Here is a 25,061-nt window from a genome sequence, read left to right as displayed (position 1 = left end):
GGGCTGTGTGCACCTACCATGCACACACATGTACACACATGTAGGCTGACACACAGCCAGGCTCCACCCGATGCCCAGAGAGCCTCTGTCTCTGGCCTCCTCCTGAAACTTGGCTGCTTCTGCTGGGGATGCTAGGCCTCTTTCCTTGGGAAGTGTGAAGGAGCAGATGCTGCCACTAGTTCAGAACTCAGTCTTGCTCACCCAGTAAATCCAGGCTGTTGGCTGACGGGCTGAGAAAGCTCCAGGGTTAGCAGTGGAAGGTGGCAGGGAGGATGCCGGAGGGCGTGTTGGTTTTGGCCCCTGGGCAGATGTTGACATTGTTCCCAAGGCTGGCGCGGGGTTTGATGGCACACCCTCAGCCCCCAGCTCACACCTCTAGGCCTCTGCACGCACCATTTCCTCTAGCTGGACTCTTCCCCCTACAATTTCTCCTGGCTGTATGTAGCTCCTATTTATCCTTCAAAACCCAAACAATGTCACCTCTGCCGTGGGACTGGCGGTGAGCTCAGCAGCAGGGCTCTACACTTGGGAATACAAAGTGAGTCTGGCCTGCGGCCCTGTAACAATCGCCTAGCTAAGGGCTCCCTTTCTTGCACCCCTGCAGCCCCCCCCTTTTCTCCGTCAGGACACCATTCATCTCATGTGGAGCAATCCAATCCCTGCTGTCCTATTAACGCTCGAGACGAGTCTCCAGAGCATCCAGGCCAAGAAATCAAGACAATTCTTAAGACAGCTTTTTTGAGAGATAATTTCCCATTAGAGTTACAGTCAATAGCTCTTGGTATATTGCTTTTTAATGACTTTTTTAATTACGGGGAAATATCTAACACATAAAATTTGGCATTTTAATCATGTTTTTATTAGTACACATAGATTATATGGGATCAAAGATTGTATCGTGAAACTTTAAACCACGTTTTAGAGTTATTTCGTGTGTGTTTGTGCGTGCGTGTGTGTGTTTGTGCATGTGGGTGCGTGCGTCACAGAGTAACCAACCTTCAGGAGTCGGTTCTCCCTTCTACAGTGTGGGCTCCAGGGACGGGACTCAGGTTGTCAGGCTTGGTGGCAGCTGCCTCTGACCTCGGAGCAGAATTTAGTCCCAACAGCTGCATTCATGATACTATGTAGTAAAGATCTTGCCCTGGTCACTCATTCTTCTATTGCCACGATCATGACAACTCTCATAAAGAAAAACATTTAATTGGATCTGGCTTACGGTTTCAGACGTTCAGTCTGTTATCATCACGGTGGGGAGCGTGGCGGCTTGCAGGCAGACAGGGCGCCAGGGAAAGAGCTGAGAACATGGAAGATAGCAGTACCGAGAGTGTTGTAAATTATAACAACCCAGCTCAAGAGGTTTCAGAAGGGAAGAATATTAATAAGTGGCCTAGAGACCATTCTTGTGATATTTTGGCAAAGAACATGACTGCTTTTTGCCCTTGGCCATGAAAAGTTTGCCTGAGGCAAAACTGAAGAGTTTTGGACTTACGCTGTGTCTCTTCACAAGAGATCAATGGCTAAGACACAGTCGAGAGTCCAGGTTCAGGCAGACCTGGTTCAGTCCTGTTCCTCCACTCGCTAGTGATGTTCCTTCCTCCAGGTTCCACGTGTCCACCTGCAAACTGGGGCTGCCTCAGATAACCACCAGGAAGACACAATGAGGTCCTGAGGACTGTGTGCCTTGATCACCTCTGTGCTGTGTGACCTTGGGCACGTCACTGGCCCTTTCTAGACTCAACCTCTATCTAGTTTTGGCAAAACAATTTGCATGAAGCAATCCTAAGGGCCTAGGAGTTTTGCCATCTGGCGTTCCCTGGTCTGCCCCCCGCTACAGCATCAGCTGGGGCTTATGTTCCTATCGCTGAGAACTTATCGCCTATCCCAGTAGCCATAGCAACCATAGTTTACCACGCATCGTGGCTACAAGTGACTGACTAGGCCTGGTTGCTGAGGTGGCTGTGCGTTTTAAGCCTTGTGTGTCTTAGGCAGACACCATGTGTCACGGTGGACAGTCATGAGGGACTGAGTTAGGACAGGTGGTGTATGCTAGCAAGCCAAGTTAAGGATCTGGGACTAAAGTCCCCTATAAATAGGGGACCTCCTAACTCCAGGAACTCCTAACTCCCCTGCCTCTGTCCCCATCCCTTCAGCCTTTCTCAGACCTGTCCCAGGAAGACATCCTGCTGAGCATCCCTGACCCAGAGGCTCCTCTCTCTCCTGCGGCTCTTCCTCACCCAAGTCCTGGGTACTTTGCTTCACCTGCCTTCCTCCTAGGAGACAAGTGAAATGGCTTCCTCTCCCGGTTAGGGGGACTGGCGCCTTCCCTTCTGTTTTCTGAGTACACAAACCCTCCAGAGCTGAAGACAGAGTACAGGAATGAGTGTTCCACCCTCTCCTCGGGCACATGGAGGCTCAGCCTTGGTTTCCTCAGTTTCCTCCTCTGAACAGGGCAGGGATTGGCCTCCTAGGTTTATCTAAGAGCTTACAGGCTTGCTCTTTGTTCAGAATGTCACCTGAACTGGGAATACCAGCCCCTCTTTGCATAAAGGCAGCACAGGCTGCTATCCAGGAACCACGACAAGCTGGGGAGGAACAGGGCAGAGACCGCTGCTCACCCTTACACACACAGGAGTGTGTCTCTCACCTACTGACTAACATCAACCAAGACCTGTGCACACTCCACTGACTGGCTGGCAGGCGAGGGCTGTTTTATCAACTGGAAGACCAGGCTCCAAGGCAGGCAGGTGCCTGCCAGATTCATACATGCAGGTGAAGCTAAGGTGGAACTCAAGGCATTACACAGCTTCATGTCTGTGTCGCAGCCTCGTCCTGATGGGATAGCCCTGACTCTGACCCTCCTGGGTATCATGGGCTGCTCTCAAGGCAGCAGAGTCTGTTCTGGACCACTGAGAGAGCAACCCATGACATCCAGACATCTCCCGAACAGCCATGTTTGATGCCTGAATCCCAGCAGTAGAACTCTCACATTGGGTACAGTGTGTGTCCCAGGCCCATTTCTCAAACCCTGTGTGTGTGTCCTTCCAAGTCCCTCCCCTAAGTCCCTTAGGGATATGCAGGGTCCTGGAAGGAGGAAGCCAGGGGTGGCGGGCCCAGCCCCGGGTGGGAACATCTCCCCCCACCTGGACCACCCTACCAGCGGATGCCCCAGGATACGGCGGATCAGTGGTGCGAAGGCTGCTCATTTCCTCTGGCCCGAAGACAGGCCAAGCCACACAGAGCCATTGTTGGCTGCCCTTATCTTGGGAAGTTCCGCCTGCCCCAGCCGGAAGAGGCAGCCCCACAACCTTGGTCTCACCTTTCTTTGCCTCCTGGAAGCTGAGGAGATAGGCAGGGTTCAGGTCACACAGGTTCCCCTCCTATGGAAGTCTGGGTTTAACCTGAAGGCCGTGGGAGACATCAAAGTGGCATAGATAGAACAGGACCTGGGGCTCGTGGGGGCTTCAGAAGGGCCACCCTTAGGAGAAATCAGCGAAGAACTGGTCCGGGTGACGCTAGAGAAAGGGTGGTGGGATGCCGCGGATGGCGGGAGGCGGCAGATGGAGGGAGCCCAGCAGCACCTAAGAATGGGGCTAGGACAGGGCAAAGCAAGGCAGGACGCCACTTTCCTTTGCTTAGAGCCTGTATCCGAGAATATACACGACTCGCGACACTTGTTTAGGACATAGCACCAGCCCACATAGACCCTCTCCTAAGGGTCGCGCCCTGTGCTTTGTCCCACGCACTTCACCAGAGCCTTTGTGACAGCAGTTGGATCCGTCTTCGCCCCGCTAGACCGGCTCTCTCCACGGCAGACATCCCATGACTACAGGCCTCCCAAGCCAGCACTCTCCACATGCTGAGAAGCGTGACCGACTGAAGCTGGCGGTTCCCTGTCGACGCCCAGCTACATCTCCTCGGCCGCTGGGTGAGAAGACAGGGCAGCAGCTGGTGGAGATAACTCAACGCTCTAGGTGCTGGACCCTGAACGCAGTGCTGGGGCTGGCGGAACAGCATTTCTTGATGGTGTGACCTAGCTTGCTTCATACTCTGGCCACCTCAAGTCAGGACACACTCATGATCCAATGCATCTTGCAAAGTCAGGAACCCAGTGATAGGCGGCAGCGTGGCCGGAGCTGGGCTAACGGCCCAGCCCGCCTGTGGTGCGTGCACCTGTCCTCATCTCCCAATGGCAGGGAGAAGTACGGTGGCCCAGCAGGCTCAGGAAGGACAGCAGGGCTTACCCACAGCCCTTTGGTGGGGCACCTATATCTAAGATCCTTTAGTCTGGCTTGACTTATTTTCAGGGATCTATTGGTAGGACAAGAGCTTGGACCTCTGTGGAGCTCCATGCTGAACCCAGCCCCAGCCGCTCCCTTCCTGGCTCCGGGAAGTCTGGAGTCCTGACTCCTAGGTCCCAGCCTGGGCCTGCCAAGGCCTCGTTCAGAAGAGACAGAGGCCCTCCACATACCAGGCTTCCATGTACTGGAGCCAAGGGCTCTATTGAGTCAGGACCAGGAGGAACCCCAGGCCCATCAGGCTATTCCGGAGAAGGAAGGTCCCAGAGAAGGCCACGTGAACACTATCTGAAGGCTCTTGATGTAACCTCTGCAAAGGGTCTCCTGCCCACAGGGCTAGGAGGGAGAGGCAGAGACCACAAAGAGGAAACAAGACTCAGGCAGGAGCAACCATCTACCCAATCACCCAGGGATGGAGCCGGGCACACATTCAGGTCTTTCCCAGTTCCCAGCAACCTTTTCACAGTACTTAGCTTGGCCCAGAAGACACAGAGAGGAATTGGCTACAGTCTTCCCTGAGGGAGGGATCACGGGCTGTGTGAAATCTATCCCTTGTCTGGATCCAGTATGTGTGTCAGAGACCATCACGAAAGGCCAGAGGACCAGGGCTTGGGAGTGAGCAGTCAAGGAAGATTTCCTGCATGAGGCGGCATTCCCAGAGTTCTTTAATAACTGGAACCTGAGAGAAAGGCATTCTGGGAAGGAGGTGCAGAGACACTGGGGGTAGATAGGAGGCACCCCAAGGTGAACCCCAAGGAAGGAGGGCAGTACTCAGAATCCATGTGCTGTGAGACAGAGAGAGTTCCTGGTGTAAGAACTTGATAATTCTAGGTGGTAGGACTATTCCAGAGGGCAGAGTCGAGGTGCGCCTCACCCTGACTCTTCAGCCCTGAGCCTGGAGTCTGGCACCGAGAGCCTGCTGAGAAAGTGGCTGGACCCAGCCCCAGCAATGGCCGACGTGTGTGCCCTTGGAGTCGCCACTGCTCTCCAGCAGTTGCATCTGGAGCAGGAGGGTAGGGCGTGGGGAGGATGGCTGTTGAGAGAACTCGGTGAGGTGGCTCAGCAGGCCAAGGGGCATAGTAAGGGGCCTCCGTCCTGAGTTCAATTTCCAGGACACACGCGTGATGAAAGGCGAGAGCTCACTCCTACAAGCGGTCCTCTGACTCCCCTTCCCCCCAAGGTAATAAAAAGCAGTTTTAAAGGAGATGTCTGTGAAATGCCTCAGACGGTGTCTGGCGCGCACGGTAAGGCCCTTACCACCTTAGCATAGTGTAACCTTCGCTAGCTCCTCGCGTGGAACTTAAAAGTGCTTCAAAACCCACCAAGCTCTGGCCCCCTCCGCGGTCCCTTCTCAAGTGTTCAGACAAGAATGTGCATAAAATGGAGGCCTTGCTGGGACAGGCTTAGTAATGTCATTTTCAGAGGCAGCACCGTGTGGCGGAGCCAGGAGTTACTTGGGGGTGGGGGAGCGACCGGGGGGCGCAGCACTGTGGAGAAGGCTCTTTCCCCTGTGAACTGTTCCCACACAACTTCAACTATTTCCCGGAGAACATATGTGAGAACACGCGTGATGTAAATGTCTGCATGAAAATGCAGACGGCGGGGGGGGGGGGGGGGAGAGACACCGCCAGCAGTGACAGATGACGGACACCTCAATTTCGAGCCCAGCTTGGCCACTTGCAGCCGTGTGACCTTGAGTACATCATCAAACCTCTCTGATCCCTTTTCTCGCTAGGAAAATGGGGGTAGCGGTTATTTATTTATTTATTAGCCTTGAGAGGTTGAGAGAAGTAGAATCCAGTTTGCTGTGAGTTCTGTTCCGTTCCCGGGGAACAAAGGGAACTTGCGTTCGGCGACTTCCACTCCAGAGACTGGGACTGTGTAAAGAGGACGGAGGACTCCGGGTAAGATGGGTGGGCCTGGAAAAGGACGACAGTGAGACTCTAGGGCTAAAGAAACGCACAAGAGCAGACAAGGTCTCCGGCCCGGCCCTTGGCCGCGCCGCCACCAGCTCCCCACTGTCTCTGGGGCTGCGGCCACCCAGCCTGGGTTCTCTCGGTGCTTCGGGTCGCCCTCACCCAGGAGCTCGGCCGTCGGTGAGGCCTGCAAGCAAGGATGAGCGCCTGCTGTGTGCGGTGCCCTGCAGGCTGAGCGTCTGCAGCACGCGGGGCCAGGGGCGGAGCCCGGGCGGGGAGCCCTGTAGGGCGAGCATCGACCCGATCACCGCAGGCGGACGGAGAGGAGGGCGCTCTTCTGAGACGAGCAGGGCGCAGTGAGTCGGGACAAACTCGCGGCCACCCGTGGACTAGGATTCGCGCGTGGCTAGCCAGGGTGCACACTGACTTCCTCCCCGCACTCATCCTTTGCCTGCCGGGCAGCTTGCTGGTCTGCGCAGGCGTACGCGCATGCTCATACGAGGCTCTCTCTAGTAAGAGCTGATGCGAGCGGCTAGGCAGCCGGCTCGTTGGTCTAGGGGTATGATTCTCGGTTTGGGTCCGAGAGGTCCCGGGTTCAAATCCCGGACGAGCCCTACTTTTAACGTTTTCCTACAAACCCCACAGTATCTTAGAGAGCGACCTCCTGGAGGAACCACCCCACGTTTTTTTTTTTTTTTTTTTTTTTAAAGAAAAAGATAAAAAAGTTTTATACAGCCTGTGCCATCTAAAAGCTGTTAGTTGAGAAAGAAAAATTTGGGCTCGTCCGGGATTTGAACCCGGGACCTCTCGCACCCTAAGCGAGAATCATACCCCTAGACCAACGAGCCACTGTATCTCTTGCTTCTGATTTTAGTTTCTAAGTGATATTGACCGAGCCTGCACCAGCCCTGTCTGCTAAACCTGTAGCTAGGAGTGGGAAAATCACGTCCCGAGAGTGTTTTTTCCTGCCCCGCGCGAACCAGCACCAGCCGGCCGTGGAATCCCACGACGCAGACACTGTGAGCTCAGGACTCACGCTTTCGGGACACGCAGAGGTCTGCGGACGCGAATGCAGAGAAACCATTTTTCTCTGAGCCGATTGAGGAGGGGGAGGCCCTGCCTCACCCCTTCGCGCCCCGTTCACCCCCACCTTTCCCGCCCCGCCGCGCCCAGTAACGCCTTGTCCCGTTCAACCCGTTACTGTCCGTTCTTGCTGGTTTCTGCCCGGTTCTGCACCGTCCTGTCCAGGTCCAGTCCTACCCTGCCCTGCCCCCCTCTGCCCCGTTCTGTCCCACCCCGCCGCGCCCTTCCCACGCGTTGCCACGCCTTGCCTCGTTCACCCGGGCGCTGTTGTCCTGCTCGCTCCTTGCCTACCCCGTCTTGTCCCGCTCTGCCCCGTCCTGCCCGGTCCTGCCTTGTCCTGCTCCACCCTGCCCGGTTCGGTCCAGTCCTGCCCTAGTCTGCCCTGTCCTGTCTTGCACGGGGTTCCGCGTCCCGGGCGCCACAGCTGTCATAGGTACCGCGCCGCCCGGATCCTGGACGCCAGCGGTGGGAGGCGGACTGGCGTCTCCTGACTCTGGCTTGAGCCAGGCCAGATGTGCTGAGTCCTGGTGCAGCTGCAAGCAATATGGTTCAGACTCACGGGAAAAAGCGGCCTCCACCGCACGACTCTCCAGAGGCCCGGGAAGTGTAGCCAGTGTAGGGACTGCCCTGGTAAAGTTGGGGGTGACAGGAGGTGACCCCCATGGCCAGGCACCAGAGGAAGAGGCAACTCCAGCCAATTTCAGTTACTATGGTTCCTTCCGTGAGCACGGACACACCCACATGTGCGCACACACATCTTGATGTCAAGAAGGGGAAACTGAGGCAGCAAAACCTGTCCCGGGAGAGGAGGGAGAAGATTATTTTCTCAGAGACTCCCCGAATTCCTTACAGCTGTGTGAGGTGTCTTTGGAGATTGGCTACAGCCTCCCACTTCCGCGGGTCTGAAGATGTGAGCTAGAAGGAAAAACCTCAAGCCGGCTGGAAGCATTTGTAAAGCATCTTGTTAGTCCACAGCCTGTTGTCACTGGCGCCTGCTTGGTCCAGCCTTGGGTTGGGCTCTGGGGACACCGATGAGTCTGGTCTGCATCCTGAACCCCTTGTCCAGTGGTGGCCACTCTGGCTGCCTTGCCCAGAGTTGTGGGCTGTTCTGTGAGCGGACTCAGTCAAGGCCCTGGTGAGCTGTGGTTCCTGCTAAAAGAGGCTGTGGCCTGGACACACACCCAGAACCTTTCATCCTCTGCTCAAAACCGCCTGTCCCCAGACCACTGCCTTCCTTCAGGGGCTCCCTCTGCCTGGGACTAGCCACCCAGCTACTTGCTTGCCACTGCTGGCTACCTGAGACTTGACCCCCGCACCCCCTCACACACACCCTGCTCAACTGACCCCCACACTCCACCTTGAACACTTAGGTTGTAGCTCCATTCAAACCTGGCCCTCTCCTCCAGGCTGCCCCAGCATCTCAGAAATTCCTAGCCTTGCCATTTCTGTTCCCTCTCTCCAGGTAACCTTCCTCCAGCTCTCCCCAGCCTTCCTGATTGATCTCTAGTCTCCTTGACGCCTGTGTCTCTCCTTAGAGGGCCTTCTCCCTAAGGAAAAGCCTTGGCCACGTCAGCAGGGGGGCTGGGTGTGGACGACCTATGAGGTATTTGTTGACTGAGTGGTATTTCTGCCCTTCTAGAAAAGCTGGAGCCAAAAGAATACATCACAATAGCTCAGAACTGAGGTGAGTCAGAAGTTCAAGGCTTTGTTTGCTGTCTCCGCTGGTGCAAAATGCCTGTCAGCCAGGAGACTTCTCAAGGAGGTGGTCACGGTAGGACTGGGACCCTTTAGGCAGAAGGGTGCCAGTCAGTGCTGGAGCAACCAGGGGGTGGGAAGGTGACTTTTCACACCAAAGTGCCCTGGCTGGGAAGCATCAGCCTGGCAGGGCAGGCTCTGAATGTCTCAGATGGCCAGGGTGAGGGATAGCAGAGCTGGGTGGCCTCTGAATCCTTCTCCAGGTTGTGTAGAGAAAAGAGATTCAAGATTTCGGTCAGGTGAGTGTGTGCTGGGAGTGTGCCCCCACTCGAGCCAGAAGACAGAGAGGAAATCATTTGCTGAAGGGCACCCCTCCAGGCAAATATGGGCTGCTGATGGGCTCTCTGAGTGATGTAAACATTCAGGTTCCTCAAGCCTTCCTACTCCACTCTGGGGAGGCCTGGAGACTTCACAGATGCAGAACTGTGATTGATACCATGCGCTTGACGGCGGTTGGAGAAGTGCATGAACCGGATCAAGCAGGGAATCATGGAGATTCTTGGCCCAGGAGCAGATGTGAAGGGGTAGAGAGGGGGAGGAAGAGAGAGGGCAGCTTCCCTCACAGGCCCCTCATTCACACTGTTCCTTCAGTACCCAACCCCATCATGGCATACGACTCAGAGGTAGGGCTAGCAGATTCCGAAGGGCTAGAGGCTTTGGAGCCAAAGGGAGAAAAAACCGGGGAGAGAATTGGTGAGGAGTGTAGCAAGCAGGGTGCTGAGGGGAGGGTGTAAGAGTGGGGAGAAGGAAAACAGCCCATCGGTGGTTCTCTTCCTCCTCTTCTTCTTCATCTTCTCCTTCACCACAAGCTGAGATCAAAGGTGATATTTTTACAGCAACTGAAATAGAAAACCGCTGGATGCGCGGTGGGAGGTGAGTGACCAGGACACAGGCCCCTTTATGCAGCCTGTGGCCGGAGTAAGCATCCTGCCCTCTTGCCGCAGGGAGTGGGGGACAGTGTGGCAGTGACCATCCCAGCTTGGGTTCAGGGAATCAGGAATAAAACAGGAATAAACCCAAGGTGTGGACTGCAGTTAGTGACGGTGGTAGCGTTCCAACCTAGCGCCTTCCACCCATGCAACCATCTTTGCCATAGTGTTGCATGGTCTGCCATGGCGAATGTCAGTGTGCAAGGCTTTGAGTTGTCCAGACATAGCCCTGGAGGAAGGATTGCTAGTGGCCCCTGTTTTATGGAAGAACCCAGCCCGGTATACAAGAGGGAAACAACCTAAGTTCTGTCCTGCAAGGAGTTGGGAAGAAATTCAGAATTAGGTGCTGTGGACTCATCAACACCCTTCACACTCACTGTCATCTCCCATGGCCTACTCATGCTCCAAATTACCCCCATTCGCACAGCCAAGTCCCCTAGAGCAGCAGGTCCCCAGACAGCGGCATTACCTGGAATTGCATATTCTCAGGTCCCATCCAGACTAATAAGAAGATTTGCCGGGAGTGGAACCCAGGTCTCCAGACTTCAGCAACCTGCCCCAGGGGTCCAACTGGAAGCTGAAGTTGAGACTCTGGTGCTGCACTGCCTCAGTTTCTACAAGGTTAAGCATAATAGTGGCTAACACACGGACCGGTTGTGAGCTTGGGCCAGGCATCCTTTTAGCCCTATACAAATATTAACTCAGTGGACCACACAGATGACCTCATGAGAAACTAAGGGGATGGAGGTGCACAGAGGCAGAGGAAACCAGCAGGTTTGCACAGCTAAAAAGCAGTCTGAGCTCTTCCCAGTCGGGTGGGACAAAGCCCCCAGTGGTGGATCACAGTCTGGGCATGGCTGAGAAAGTGGCATTGCAGGTGGCATTACCTCACCTGTGAGTGAGCCGATGACCCCTGCCAGGTCTCTGAGATCTGCTGCTTTGTCAAGACTGAGGCATGAGTCAGCTGCAACCCCAGCCTCAGCGGCTGGAACCCCGGGAATGACAGCTCCACCCTGCTCAAAGCACCATCCTGGGCTTTTGAAATGTCTCACTTTCTATAGTACACAGAGTGGGCTGTCGCGGGGAGCCGGAACTCTCTTCAAACCTCTGTTTCTTCTCCTATAAACAGAAGGATGGTAGTTGTAGATCCAGTAGGAACAGTGACGTTTGTCACACCCATAGGTGCACAGATCAGCAGACAGGCAAGTCAACCACCCCTCCTCCTCTCTGTCTTCTGGTCTCTTGGGGAAAATGCCAACTCCAAGTCCAGAAAAAGTTCAAAAGGAAAAACCAAGCTGCTCAGTGAGCCAAGTGCATTTGGCCTCCAGCCCCCTTGCTCTTCTTCCCACCTTCTGGGTACTGAGGCTCCAGAGAGGTTTTGGGGGTTAAAACAGAGGCGCCTGCTGTGTCCCAGCAGGAACTTGGTTACCTGTGTCGGAAAGCACTGGCCCTACCACACTGTACCACACCTCACCACACCACAGCACGCTGGCCAGGCCAGGCCAGGCTTCTGCAATCAGTGCTGTGTTTGAGGACCGGCTGTGTCCAGGCTGAGAACATCTGAAGCTCGTTAGCCGCCGGCTCCCTGGGGGTTGACCCCGCTTGGCTTGGCAAGAATTACCCCCAGTCAGAGATGGCGAAGGATGCAAACGAAGACCAGGTGAGGGGTGCCACGAAGGTGGGGGGTGAGGCAGCATCTCCAGAGGGGCCTCTGGGGACACAGGGGTAGGCGGAGCACAGGAGGCTAGGGGGAGAACCCCAGACCTGGTCCAGCTCCAGCCAAACGTGGCTCACCAGCTAGTTATACAGCCAGGGAGTAGGAGTTGGGTACTGTCTCTGGGCCTCAGTGGCCCCTTGTGTTCATCACTGGAAGAGGAGTAGGCAAAGTGTACACACAGGATTTGGCATTCTGAATTTTTGGGAGCCCCTGAGGTCTAGCTTAGTACTCCTGGGAGGTAAGCATTATGTAATTCGGTAGGGGGGATGTCAGAGGGAGGGAGCCGTGATTCCATTCAGCCCTGGATATCATAGGGAAGCCAAGAGGGGAAGGCCAGAAATTGACCCCATTGCTCAGAATTGTCAACTTGGGGTTTTCGGTGCCTGAGTGTGGCACAGATGATTAAGCTGGTCAGAGGCAGGACAGGCATGAATGGAACCTTCCAGAAGGAGGGCTTCCAGCAGGGTACATGATCCAGGAGCCAATGGCTTCTCTTCAGGACCCACACCCTACCCTTCTCTGCCATAGACCGCAGCCAACTTTTAGTGAAGACATTTTTATTATCGTGCCAGGGTGGGTTTTAAATGCTGTACACACATTAACTAACCTTTTCTCTGGGTGGCAGGTCCTCGTGACTGACAAGTGTGCCTGGAGTGTGGCCACTACTGGCAGTCCTGACACTGGTCTCTCTCAACACCTCACAGGTCAGGCAGGCTGGTCCCAACATTACCCTGACTTCAGGCAACCCCACCCCAGCCCCATTCCCTCTTGGGACCCACGTCTCTGAGAAGCTACGGCCTGGTGAGCCTGGACTCTGAGATTCACACACCCTGGTGACACAACCTCCTCACGGAGACCCGCTGAGGGCACTGGGGAGGACACATCTCCCAGACAGTACAGCTGGCCTTTGGGGCTAAGGGCATGTGTGTGACTTTTCCCGAGCCTTGGTTTTGCTCTGGATGCCCTGATCCTCAGTTGCTGCCTTCTGTCTTTAAACGGTGAGGGTCCCTCAAGCACAGGCTGCCGTGTGTCTCAGAACTGATAGACACAGTCAAAGCAGGACCACTCTAAACAGACCACTTGTTCAAACAAATCAAACACTTGATCACTTTCAAATATGAAAACTAACCAGAGGACAGTAGAAAATACAGACGGTTGTAAATATGAAAACATACCTTTGGTTAGTTTTCCTGATATGCCCCCCATTTCCCCTATCTTTTCTTGCTCCATCCCCCCCGGATCTAAACCACCCCCTCTCGACCCCAGCCATAATCAATAGCTCCCCTTTCTTTGCCAACAGCTGTTCCCTGAGGACCAATCCTTGACAGCAGATCCTGGAAGACTACCTTAGACCAGATTCTGGGAAGGTCTGGTGTCTTCAGGAACAGCAGAGTTTCCACCCAAATGGAACTGTTTCCGTGCAAGATATTATAAGAAATACTCTCGGCTGCTAATCCAAAGACTGTGTCCAGGACCCCTGCCTGCTCTGTGGATTGGCTGTGTGACCCTGCCCCTCCCTGAGCCTGTTTTCTCAATTGTAAAGGATTGGGCTCGATCAGGTGGTTTCTGCCTAGCCAGTCCCAGTCGCTCAGCCTTGGCATCTCAAGTAAGACTTACAGTCGGGCGGCAGGGCTGTCCTCCTGCTCTGAGGTTTGCCTGCGGGAGAGGCTCAGACCAGAGTGCCTGTGATGTGTATCAGGTCTGCATAGAGCCCCAGGAAGGCAGCCATCCAGGCCCCGTGGATACAGTGTGAGGTATCTTGAGGCAGCTCCTGCTGCCCTGCACCTGGCTTCTTCTTGGCTCAGGGGTCTGGTCCCAGGCTTGCCGATAGAGTCACCATCTGCCGCACGCTCACAAGCTCCGGAGATGAGTGGACCCTGGCCCAGCCATCCACACGAAGTGTCAGTAATGTTTCCCAGAGGGCCTTGGGGCTCATGTGGCGCTCACAAAGCCAAAGCCGTTTAAAAAATGAGCAATGTTTTTTTTTTCTTTTTTCCATTTTGGCTGAGATGTGGAATGTAAGCTAAGTCAGTGCAGGAATTTACACAGAAAATGAACAGGCTGGAGCCAAGACCCCAAGAAACCTCTAGTTTCTGGAGTCCTAATCACAATGGCAAAATCCAGAAGCTTGTCCCCTCCTTTCTTCAAACCACCCTGACTCTATTCCAGTTTCCTCTAACAACACCAAGGTTAGGGAAAATAGTGGCCATTAGGGTCCAGGCAGGCTCTCTCAACCTCAGCTAATACCTGTAAAACAAGCATAATAGTTCAACAGAACTCTGCCCCGAGACAGCACAATACCAGCCAAATATTCATCCATTCAACACTATTTACCAAACACCTTCTCTCTCCCAAGCATTGTCAAAAAACCTCTTGGAACTAGAATGCGATGGAGGAGACAGAGAATAGGCCAATCATGAAGGTGTCTCTAAGGCTGCTGTTACAACACCAGAGGTAATAAAGAGGCTTAATGTACTCATGATCTTAAATGCCCAAGATTTGATGGTAGCCACGTCTAGTCAGCTTCTGATGAGGGCTTTGTGTTTTATCTATTGATGGTGAAGAAATGGAAGACCAAGTGGGCATGTGCAGAAGGAAGCATGAGATGGGGCGGAGGGGGGGGGCTGATTTATCATCCACCTTGGAGAGACGGAACACCCTCTTGTGAGAACTGGTCTAATTTATTAGGAAAAACATTCGTCTGTTTATGAAGGTGGTGACCCACCTCCTAGTAACCTTCCCTATCAATACCATTGCAGTGGGAATCAGTCCTCTGACAGGCCCCTTTGTAGGGCACGTTATGCTCCAATACATCGGGTAGACTGTGTTCTGGGCTGTAAATGAAACTCCATCTGGAGGAGGGGCGGGGGACAGTCAGAGAGACAGTCAGAGGGACAGTCAGGGGAACATCCAGAAGGACAGCCAGAGGGACAGTCAGGGGGACAGTCAGAGGAACAGCCAAAGGGACAGCCAGAGGAACAGTCAGGGGGACAGTCAGAGGAACAGCCAGAGGGACAACCAGAGGAACAGTCAGGGGGACAGTCAGAGGAACAGTCAGGGGGACAGTCAGGGATAGTTGGAGACAGTCAGGGGGACAGTCAGAGGAACAGTCAGGGGGACAGTCAGAGGGACAGTCAGGGGGACAGCTAGAGGGCCAGTCAGGGGGCCAGTCAGAGGAACAGCCAGAGGGACAACCAGAGGAACAGTCAGGGGGACAGTCAGGGACAGTCAGGGGGACAGTCAGAGGAACAGTCAGGGGGACAGTCAGGGGGACAGCTAGAGGGCCAGTCAGGGGGACAGTCAGAGGAACAGCCAGAGGGACAGTCAGGGACAGTCGGAGACAGTCAGAGGGACAGTCAGGGGGACAGTCAGAGGAACAGTCAGGGGGACAGTCAGGGACAGTCGGAGACAGTCAGGGACAGTCAGGGGGACAGTCAGAGGAACAGCCAGAGGGACAGTCAGAGGGATAGTCAGGGGGACAGTCTGAGGACCTGACTGATGGATCAGACAATCACACCCATTTAGTTGACCCCACTCAGCAGCCTGCACTAGACACTTCTCATGGCCAGGTTATGGCACAGGGTGTGCCTGTCGACCGAGCCTGTGCCCTCTGAACATCACAGACGGGGTGTCAGAGGACTTTGCTCTAACTTTGTTGCTGACTAACCAGCCAGTCATGAGACCCAGGGAAAGGCCTGCTCTTCTCTGGGCTCAGTTTCCCTCTCATTAAGATGATAGAAAGGATTTCTGTACAACTTTGAATAAACTTAAGTGAATTGTACACTTAACAAGATTTTATTTTCTTTTTGGAGACAGGGCTTCACGTTTCTCCTTCTGGTCTCCTCCAACTGGCTACAGAGCCAAAGACGACCTTGAACTTCTGATCTTCTTGCCTTTACCTCTTAAGTGCTGGGATTGCAGGTGTGTAGTGCTGGGGCTTGAACCCAGGGCTTAATGTCGACTAGGTAAGCATTCCACCAAATGAGCTACACCCCAGCCTCCCCCTCCATTTTTTTTTTAACGTGATTGATTAGAGAAGACGGCCTAGACGGAGGTTGATATTTGGGGTGCCTCCGGCTCCCTGGGGGCAGCCCTGACGCCCAGTGTTCCTCTAGTTCTGGCTCCGGTGATTGACCACAGCTGTTCCTGGTGTTCCAGCGAACTGTTCAACCCAACCTGGGTCCTGATGCAAGCCCAAGGGGGGGGGGGGCGGGCAGAAACAGGAAGACAGGGTCTTGAGCCCTTCCTAAACATCTCAGAGTCTGTGGAAGTGATCAAAAGTTTTTTTTTTAAAGACATATTTACAACTTTCTGCCTCCATGTATACCCACACGCCAGAGGAAGGCGCCAGATCTCATTACAGATGGTTTAGAGCCACCATGTGGTTGGTGGGAATTGAACTCAGGACCTCTGGAAGAGCAGACAGTGCTCTTAACCACTGAGCCATCTCTCCAGCCCATGATCAAAAGTTTTATGCCGTCCAGGCTGACCTCCAAGGACGAGGGTGGCCTTGAACTTCGAATCCTCCCGTTTCCACTTGTTGAGTGTTGTTAGCACTGTAAGACTGTACCAATCACACCTTGCTGATTACCCAATATTTTACATGGAAAAAGAATATTTGAGCTGGTTGGTAGTGGCACATGCCTTTAATCCCAGGCTCAGGAGGCCAGCCTGGTCTACAGAGCAAGTTCCTGGACAACCAGGACTGTTACACCGAGAAACCCTGTCTCGAAAAACAAAAACAATTTGAATACACATTTCTCCAAAGAAGATATAGAAACAGCCGATTATCATATAGATTGAGGCTCATTTGCATTTGTCATTGGGGAAATGCAAATCAGAACTACAGCGCAGAAGTGGGAAGCGGCTCAGTTGTTGAGTGCCTGGCTGGTATTCACACAACAGTCCTGAGTTTGATCCTCAGGGCAGCGTACCTGTAATCTTAGCACTTGGGAGGCCGAGGCCAGGAGGATCAGAAGTCCAAGGTCATTCTTGGCTCTGTGTTGAGGCTCGCTTGGGCTCCAGATGGCCCTGTCTCAGAATACAGTTTAAAAAGCAACGAGATTCCTCTTTACACTAAGACGGCTATAATAAAAACAACGGAAAACGGCAAGCTTTGTCAAGGCTGCTGAGAAATTGGATCTCTCCTGCATTGCTGATAGAAATGTGAAAAAAGACGGTTTGGCAGCTTTCCCAAAGTCCTGCAGAGTTACCGTATCATCTAGCAATTCCGTTCCTAGGTACATACACCAAAGAACCGAAGACATATATCTCCTACAGATGTTTGTACATGAACGTCCGTAGCGACATTATCTGTAATGGCCCAGAAGGGGAAACAGTCCAGGTGCCCACTCAGCTGCTGAACGGATAAACAGAAGGCAGGGTATCCGTGCGGTGGCGTGCGGCGGAGTGACATCCATCACATGAAGAAATGGAATGTCCACACGTGTGGCTACGTGGGGAAATTACAACATGAGCTCGAAGTGTCCAGTGGAGAAAAATCCATAAAGTTTTGTTTCAAAGAAAATAATGCTTTTAAGAGTTTGGGATGGTGACTCGTGTTGGGGAGTTGCTACTAACAAGTGTGGGGGGTCCCAGAGGATGGTGGGTGGAAGTGATGAGGAAGTCACGCATCAGTTTTTAACGGTAGTTGTATAGGTCTTGGGGAATGTTTAGCACACCAAGACTGGTGCCATCAAGTTAAAGAGAGGCGATTACAGTCCAGAGAGCAAGCAGTGACCTGAACCCAGAACTGCCCACACCCATCTCCACCTCCGACCATCAGTTCCTAGAGGATTGGATCCTTTGCTCCTGTAGGGAGAGCCTAGCCCAGCCACACAGAGAGCCTCAGGCAGGATTGCACCCACGAACAGAGGACAGAGACCCTCATTGGGTGAGACCCAGGGGAGGAGAACCGGAGAAATGCTCAGGACCTCCAATGAGCTCCCTTCCTCACCTGGTTCTTCTCTACCCCTGCTTTCTCAGCTTCACCTGGGAGGAAGCGCTGAGCTGAAAGCTCCTCCCAGATTTCACTTGTGCTACCCCAGGTAGATTGCTCAGTGTGTTCCTTCTGGGTCACATACTCCTCCTAGACCAGTTACATAGCTAGAAATATAGAATTCTCTAGAAAACCTGGCCTTCTGTCATGGTCCTGGGCTCTGTGGCTGGCACTTCTCCTCAGCCCAACACTCAGAAGAGGAGGGTGGGTAGGAGGTGGGGTACCTTTGTCAACAGAAACAAGAGGAAGGCAACACAATTGCCACCTCCTGCCCTGGGTATCGAGGGCACTGCCGATTACACTACCAGCCAGAGAAGAAGGTAGTTATGGTGTTTGGAGGGCAAGGGATCTTGGCTTAAGATCCAGGGTTGTTTTTTGTTTTTTGTTTTTTTGTTTTTGTTTTTGTTTTTTTGCTTTCTGGCTGGGTGTAAGTGAGCAATGGCTCTTGAGCCTCAGTTTTCTGAACTGCAGTATAAAATTGATTTCCATGCAGTTGAAAACAGTGGAGGTCAGTGGGCAGTGGTGGCATACGTTAATCCCAGTACTCAGGAGGCAGAGGCAGGCAGATCTCTGTGAGTTTGAGGCCAGTCTGGTCTACAAAGTGAGTTCTGGGACAGCCAGAACTGTTACACAGAGAAATCCTGACTTGGGAGAGAGAGAGAGAGAGAGAGAGAGAGAGAGAGAGAGAGAGAGGTATAGAAGAGGGCATGGCTAAGGGCCATGGCTACTTATGCTGGGGGGGGTGGGGTTCATATTCCCTCACAGGTGAGAAGCTGGGGATTCTGGGAAAATGCTTCAGACAATGGGAGCTTCCCGGTGATAGCAGCAAGTGGAACTACCTACCTGTCCTGAGCTCTGTGGGTTCCAAAAACGAAGTAGATTGCTGACAGCCCAGTGCCTCCCCAACCTTCTGGGTGACTGGTCTGGCAATCTGCCCTTTCTGAGCTCAGTGCCCCCTCAGCCAGCGAGAGTTGCTGAGTGGCAACCGAGGGCTCTTACTCATTTAAGGCTCCTGTGAATTTGACAGTATCACCGCCTCACCCCAGATAGCCTTTGTTTTGCAGAGGGACCAAGCAGCCCTCACCACAGTTACACACATCTGGTTTTTTGTAAGGCAGTGAGCTGGGCATGGGTCCTCACAGGTGATTGGCCTATTCTGTTCTCAATGTGTCTACGGACTGCCTGGACCAGGCTCAGTGCGGCTCTGATTGCCCCTGTGACCTAAGCACGTCACTGCAACCCCCTGGAGCTCCATGAACCCCAACTGTAAGGAATGGGATTATACCTGAGGGTAAGAGCCTGAAGCTAGGCCCACAGCCCTGAAGGAGAGGCCCAACCCCCATGCTTGAGCTACAGCTGGTGACATCACCCCACCTCCTCCTGTTTCCCCAGCAACTGGGGTGCCGGTGGAGGATCCCCAGAGGGCCAGACCGTCTGGATTTCCTTGCATACAACTGTGCCTCATCCACATTTGCACAATTAAATTGTCAATCTGGGTTAAGTGCTGTCTGCTGACGGCTGTCAGCCTCTCTCTGGCTCAAATCACCGAGTCCTGGGCGAATGTCTTGGCCAATCCTCAGTTCTAGGGACAGAGAGGGTGGGAGTGAGAGGGAGGAAGCCTAAATTCCAGCCCAGCTAAAGTCACCCATCTGCCGCTGGTCTAGGGCATGTCACTTCTCCTGCCTGGCCTGTGTCTCCCCATCTTAAGAACGGGACTAATCATGTCTACCTAGCACTCATTCCTCTCAAAGCAGCCTGAAGGCTCACAGGGGCCTGTAACCGTGGCAGAGTTCAGAAACTGTGAACTCTTAGGACGGTGGAGGCACACGCCTCTTCCCAGCACTTGGGAGGCAGAGCAGGCGCAGCTCTGAGTTCGAGGACAGCTTGGTCTACACAGTGAGTTCAAGGACAGTCAGGGCTACACAGAGAAACCCTGTCTCAAAATAAAACAAAAAATAAACAAACAAAACAAAACAAAAAACAAAAAAAAAAAAGGAAAAAAAAAGAAAAAGTTAAGGTTAGCCCATACTCTAATCTACCCTTCCCCACCATGTAGGTAAGGTTAGCCCACACTCTGATCTACCCTTTCTCCACCATGTAGGTAAGGTTAGCCCACATTCTGATTTATTGGTCTATCCTTCTCTCTGGCTGCATTTTTGACTTCCCCACTTCTTCCCATCAGGAAGCCTAAAGATACAGAGTGAAGGGTCTAGGTTAGAAGGCCAAGAGCCTGCTTCCCACAAGTGTGGCCATCTGTAGCAGCTGTCCCATGCCTTCCTCAGGTACAAGACTCTCGGACCTGCCTGCTCCAGACCAGAGGCCAGCTGTACCTGACCTTGCCCCTCTGTCTGGAGACCTCCCTGTCTCCTGTGGCTGGCCCGCAGGACGGAAGGACTCCCACTCCTCTTCAGACAGACTGGCAGCTTGAGCTATGGATTCGCCCTTCCCTGACACCACGCTTCCCCATCTTGTCTGTAACTCCCCCATCCCCCGATGGCCACCCCTCTCCCACTAGCCCGCTGACAGCTCCTCTCCCACCTACACACAAACCAGCAAGTTTCCCATCTGGAATAGTTTATGTACCTGGCAGAAGAGGAACTTGCCTTTATCAGGGAGCTGCTACGGCCCCGCATTTCACATCCATCATCTAGCCTAGGCCCTATTACACCCCTAGGTGGTAAAACTCATTCCCATTTTCCAGCTGAGACCCAAGACTCAGGCACAAGGGTGAGCCATACGGAGACAGCTGGCATGGCCGAAGTTCAGAACATGGCAGAGCCCCCCAGGCTTAGGCCCTAGTGAACATACTGGTTGTGTGGCGATTGAGGCACATGACCATGTAAATACTTGCCGTTAGCAAAATTGTGCCACTTTGCCAAGGTCAGAGACCCCTGTGATACCCCAATGTTGTCCCATTGTAAAGGGGATCCTAGGAAGAGAGCCAGCGTCTTCAGCACTTACGGGGCTTTGCTCTGGAGGGGATGAGGGTCCTATTGCAGACAGAGCCATCCCATAATAGTAGAGATTGCATTGAACAGTGGAAGGTGGGGAATCCTGCCTCTGGGATTGGTGAGCAAGGCTGGCTGAGGGATGTTGACTCTTTCACGTGGCACTGTGGAGGAACTGATCCTGTCTGACTCTGATGTCACACACACAGGGATGCAGCAGGGGCTGAGACAAAGGCACCACTTATCCCATGTCCCGTGTCCCTCTCGGACTTCTGACCACCTTAGGGCTATGAGAGTGGCTCACTTCTGAGATGCTGAGACTGGGAAGTAACATTATGTAATAACTGCATATTTTGGCTTGCTAACTGTGTATTTGTGTGTGTGTGTGTGTGTGTGTGTGTGGTGTGTGTGCACACAGAGGCCACTACGTGTCACTCTGCCCTGTTCCTTTGCATCAGGGTCTCTCATTTGAACCTAGGCTGGCAGCCAGCAAACCTCAGCAGTCCTCCTGTCTTAGTTCCCAACAGCTGAGTTAGAGACGCATGCTACCCACCCAGCTTTATACACGGATGCTGAGGATTTGAACTCATATCCTTAATCCTCTTACCTGCTGCACTATCTTCAGCCCCATCTTTTCATTCTTAGTGTGTTCATCTCATGTAGCCCAGTGCCCACCCCTGTCCCTGGGAGCTGAGAGGGAACCTTCGAGGACTTGAGGCCTGACAGAACTCCAGCTTGCCTTGATCACACTAGACAAACTTACTGATCTGGGCCAGCCCAGATCAAGGGTGGAAGGACAGACTTCTGTGGCAGAGTGTGTAAGTCAGCCTTCTCGTGGATGTGATAGCTGAGAAAACAATGTCAGGGAGGAGAGGCTTCCTTCAGCTCTAGCCTGTGCCTTGGCTCTGCATCTTCCAGTTGGTCCCAGGTTGTGACACTGGCTCACATTCCAAGGAGGGGAATAGAAGCTGGATGACAGAAGAAACTGCACCCAGATGCATGCTTGGTGGCTCCCTGCTCCTTGGTTCTCTTCTGGTCCTTCCCAGCATCCTCTTACCGGCTGTCACTTAAAGGAAACATGACCCAAGCAGTCAACCGGCCCTTTCTCTGGGACTGACACAGAATCAGGAGAGGAAAGGCTTCAGGCTGTCACAGCAAGGGCCAGGCTGAAGTTGGGTGGCTTCGGTGAAGAGAATGAAGGTACAGCTCTTCCTCCAGGCCACTGGCTGCTCCTGCAGTGGCCCAAGTCTCTTGCAGGTGCACTAGCTGAGGTTCGGTTTCTCTCCTGGAGTTTACAGAGGCCTGAGGAACACCAAGGCCACTCAACAATGGGAACTGAAAGCAGCCCTTCAGAAGTGACGCCTCAGCAGACATGACCTGTGGTGTTTCCTTATGTGCACCCAGGAAAGCAGCCTCTCTCCACCCTCTCCCTGGGTGCTGTAGAATAACAACACCTCCCCTGCGGCCCTGAAGGAGGAGGAGGAGGGGGAGGACAGGCCCCTCCCAGGCGGTGAGTAGAACCAGGTTTGCCGGTCTCTTGCACAACCTCTCTGCAAGCCTGGGGCTTGGTGGGCTCACATGCAGAGAGCCAGGGCTGTGCCTGAGACAGAGGACAGGCCTGGGAGGTGCAGTGCAGTGGCTCACACTGCAGTAAAGGCATACACAAGCCCTTTCTATCCATTATCCTCCAGAAGCTTTAGGGGGAGGTTTGTGTTTTCTGTGGTGCAAATGATAAAGGCAAGGAACTTGGTGGCTGAACCACTTCCTCAGAGTTCCCCAGTGGGCAAGCAGAGGAAAGTGTGAGCGCCAGGCCTCGGGGCTTTGGCAACACAATGGTTACTTAGTAGCCTCCCTTTGCCTAGGGTTTAGGCTCCAGGCATGCTAAGCCTAGGGCAGGTGGCAGCCAGACTAGACCCTTCTGCTCAAATCAATGCTCCTTCGCCCCCAGACAAGCCTTTCTCAATTCAACAGAGACTAGATTGTCAGCAAGGCAGAGCAGGACACCTCTGCATCCCTCTGGGAAATGATAGCAAGGGTTTCTGTCAGTTTCATCTAGGGTTAAGATCAGGAATTCCTGGGTATCAGGAGAGAGAGAGAGAGTAGCTGCAGTGTAAGCTTTCCTTCCTCTCTCCATCCCTCCCTTTCTTCTCTCCCCTCCCTCCCCTCTTTTGCTATAGATCAGAATTAGGACTTGGGTTCTCGGGCCAGAGGACTCTGGAGGTTACCTAGCTCAACTCTCACCCACGGCTAGGGCTCAGAGAGAGCAAATTGCTTATCTCAGAGCAAACCAGTGCTGAGTTCACTGTAACTAGCTCTCCTGGCCCCTACCTAGGGGTTCCTGGAAGCAGCCATCTGGCCCCCACCATCCCCACCAAGACTTTAGCCTTCAGGGAAGGAAGCAGAAGTGAGTGGAGGGGGCCAGCGGTGGTGGGGGTTCAGCATGGCAGAAAGAACTACAGTTAGTGCCTCCCTGGGTAAGACACTTGCAGGGTGGGGCTGGAAAAGTGTGACCGGAAGGAAGCCCTCTGAAATGCTATCTTGACTTACTAGATAGCTAGTATCTCCCTGGTGACTGAGAGAGGCAGGGTGAGTGAGTGCTCCCAGCAGCAAGGGTGTGATACCTTGTCCTGCTCTGCCTTGCCAGGGCAACAGTCTTGTTCCCACTGAATTAGAGCCCAAGCCCTAGGTGTCCAGTACAGGCCTGGCAGAGAAGGACTCTTGGGGAAAGTTAGACAGAGAAGGGGGGTAGAAAGAGTAGATAAAAAGTTAATAGGCACTAAAGATGATAAGCAACCTTCTCCCAAGGAGAACCAAAGGAGCCTCTTTGAGAACGCTCCTTATTTTAGGGATTGGAGACTGGGGAGCGAAGGTGGTGGTAGGCTGGGTCCAGATCCTCTGACTCTCAATTCAAGCCTTTGGCATCTTTGCCTTATCACTTCTCCATCCTGCCTAGAGCAAAATGTCCCACCTGAGCTGTGCCCTGTTCTCCACCCACCAGGTAGAGATGCACAGTTAGGGGGGAGGCCACAGCGAGGCCATGGGAGTCCTAGAATTGACTCCTGGCCTCCTTCAGTCCCGGGGAGTCCAGGGAGTCTACCCCTCCCACCTGCTTACCACAGGCCCTGCTATACTGACCCTGGGCAGGGGATATCTGAGTCTGGCATTAGCTCCAGGCTTTCCAGCAACTTCTTTTTGAGCCTTAGCTTTCCAGTCTGGGATGTTAATCCTGACTAGAGAGTATAGATGTTTTTTTTTTGGGGGGGTCTATTATTTTTGTCTTGTGGGCAAGACAGTTAAATACAGGGACATTTAAACAACTTGTATGTTTATGCATGAACGGTTTGAGGGCAGTCTGTGTTGAGTGCCAATCTAATGGCATGTATATGACTACTCCACACCCATGGGCTACTGAGCAAGTGGGCATGGGATATGTACAGGTATCTCCTGAGAGTATGTTTGTAGCCATTGTGATGGTTTGCCCCAGCCCAGGGTGCAAGAGGGCTATTGGACTAGGAGGTTTCAGGGCCATTATGGATTGTGGGCACCCCATACACACCTTTGGGCGTGTCTTTGGGTATGCATGTGGGTTACCCCCGTGAAACCCGTGAAAGACACTTCGTTTGCAGCTGCAATGAGTAGGAAAAGTCTAACAGACAGCTTGGGAGACAGGGTTACATCTCAGGGGAAGTCCTCTCCAGTGCCGTTTAGTTTCTGAAACCTGGTCCTCCGCTGGGACCCAGCCCCTACGGACTGGACCGCTGGGTGGAGTTGCCCACAAGACTCCCCTGCAATCAAGCCGCAGTCTAAGTCGACTTGGAGTCTGTTTACAATGTGCCTCACATAGCAGAGCCCCAGCACCTCCTAGAAGCGAGCGCCCCTCTGAGCTGCCTAGAAAGTTGGCCCCACTAACCTTCCAGGATCAGGGCTACGACAGAAGCACAGGACTCAGGACCCCCAACTCCTGCTGCAAGTAAGAGCGCTTTGAGACACCGGGCTCCGCACTGTGACCCAAGATAGACCCTCTGGCTGGTTTAGGATCTTAGCTGGTTATTTCAAGCTTTCGAGGTGGGCCTCCTGCGCGCCCCGGCGCTCCGCTGGCACACAGCAGGCACGCTTTCAACTCTGCCTGTGGAGAGCAAGTTCCCTTCCATACTGCAATAGGGTGCGAAGTGTCCCGGAGCGCCGGGCGGGCGCCGCGGGTCCGAGGCGTCATATGGACCCCGCCCCCGCCCCGCGCGAGCCACCGGGTGGGGATTCGGAGCGCTGACGTGGGCGGATCAAAGCGGCGGTCCGCGCCTTATAAAGCGCTTGGGCTGGCGGGCGCCGCAGATCGTGCAAGCAGAGGGGAGAGTTCCGTAGATCCGTGAGCGCAGGCCCGAGAGACAGAGCAGCCGGCTTCAGCGCCCAAGTGCCAGGATCC

At 53.6% G+C, this 25,061-nt stretch overlaps 2 non-coding genes across 2 annotated transcripts; one reads left to right on the top strand and one right to left on the bottom strand.

The window, feature by feature from the left end:
- Window positions 1-6,753: 6,753 nt before the first annotated feature.
- On the top strand, window positions 6,754-6,825 carry Trnap-ugg. Its single transcript has one exon. It is a non-coding gene; the product is annotated as a tRNA-Pro (tRNA).
- A 162-nt stretch (window positions 6,826-6,987) lies between these two features.
- Window positions 6,988-7,059, bottom strand: Trnap-agg. The gene has a single exon. It is a non-coding gene; the product is annotated as a tRNA-Pro (tRNA).
- Between the last annotated feature and the right edge of the window lie 18,002 nt (window positions 7,060-25,061).

The sequence above is a fragment of the Microtus oregoni genome, unplaced genomic scaffold (assembly GCF_018167655.1).
Source record: "Microtus oregoni isolate MIOR12 unplaced genomic scaffold, Mior012 000000F_ref0000247, whole genome shotgun sequence".
NCBI classification, from domain to species: Eukaryota; Metazoa; Chordata; class Mammalia; order Rodentia; family Cricetidae; genus Microtus; species Microtus oregoni.
This window is presented reverse-complemented; position numbering and strand designations above follow the sequence as displayed.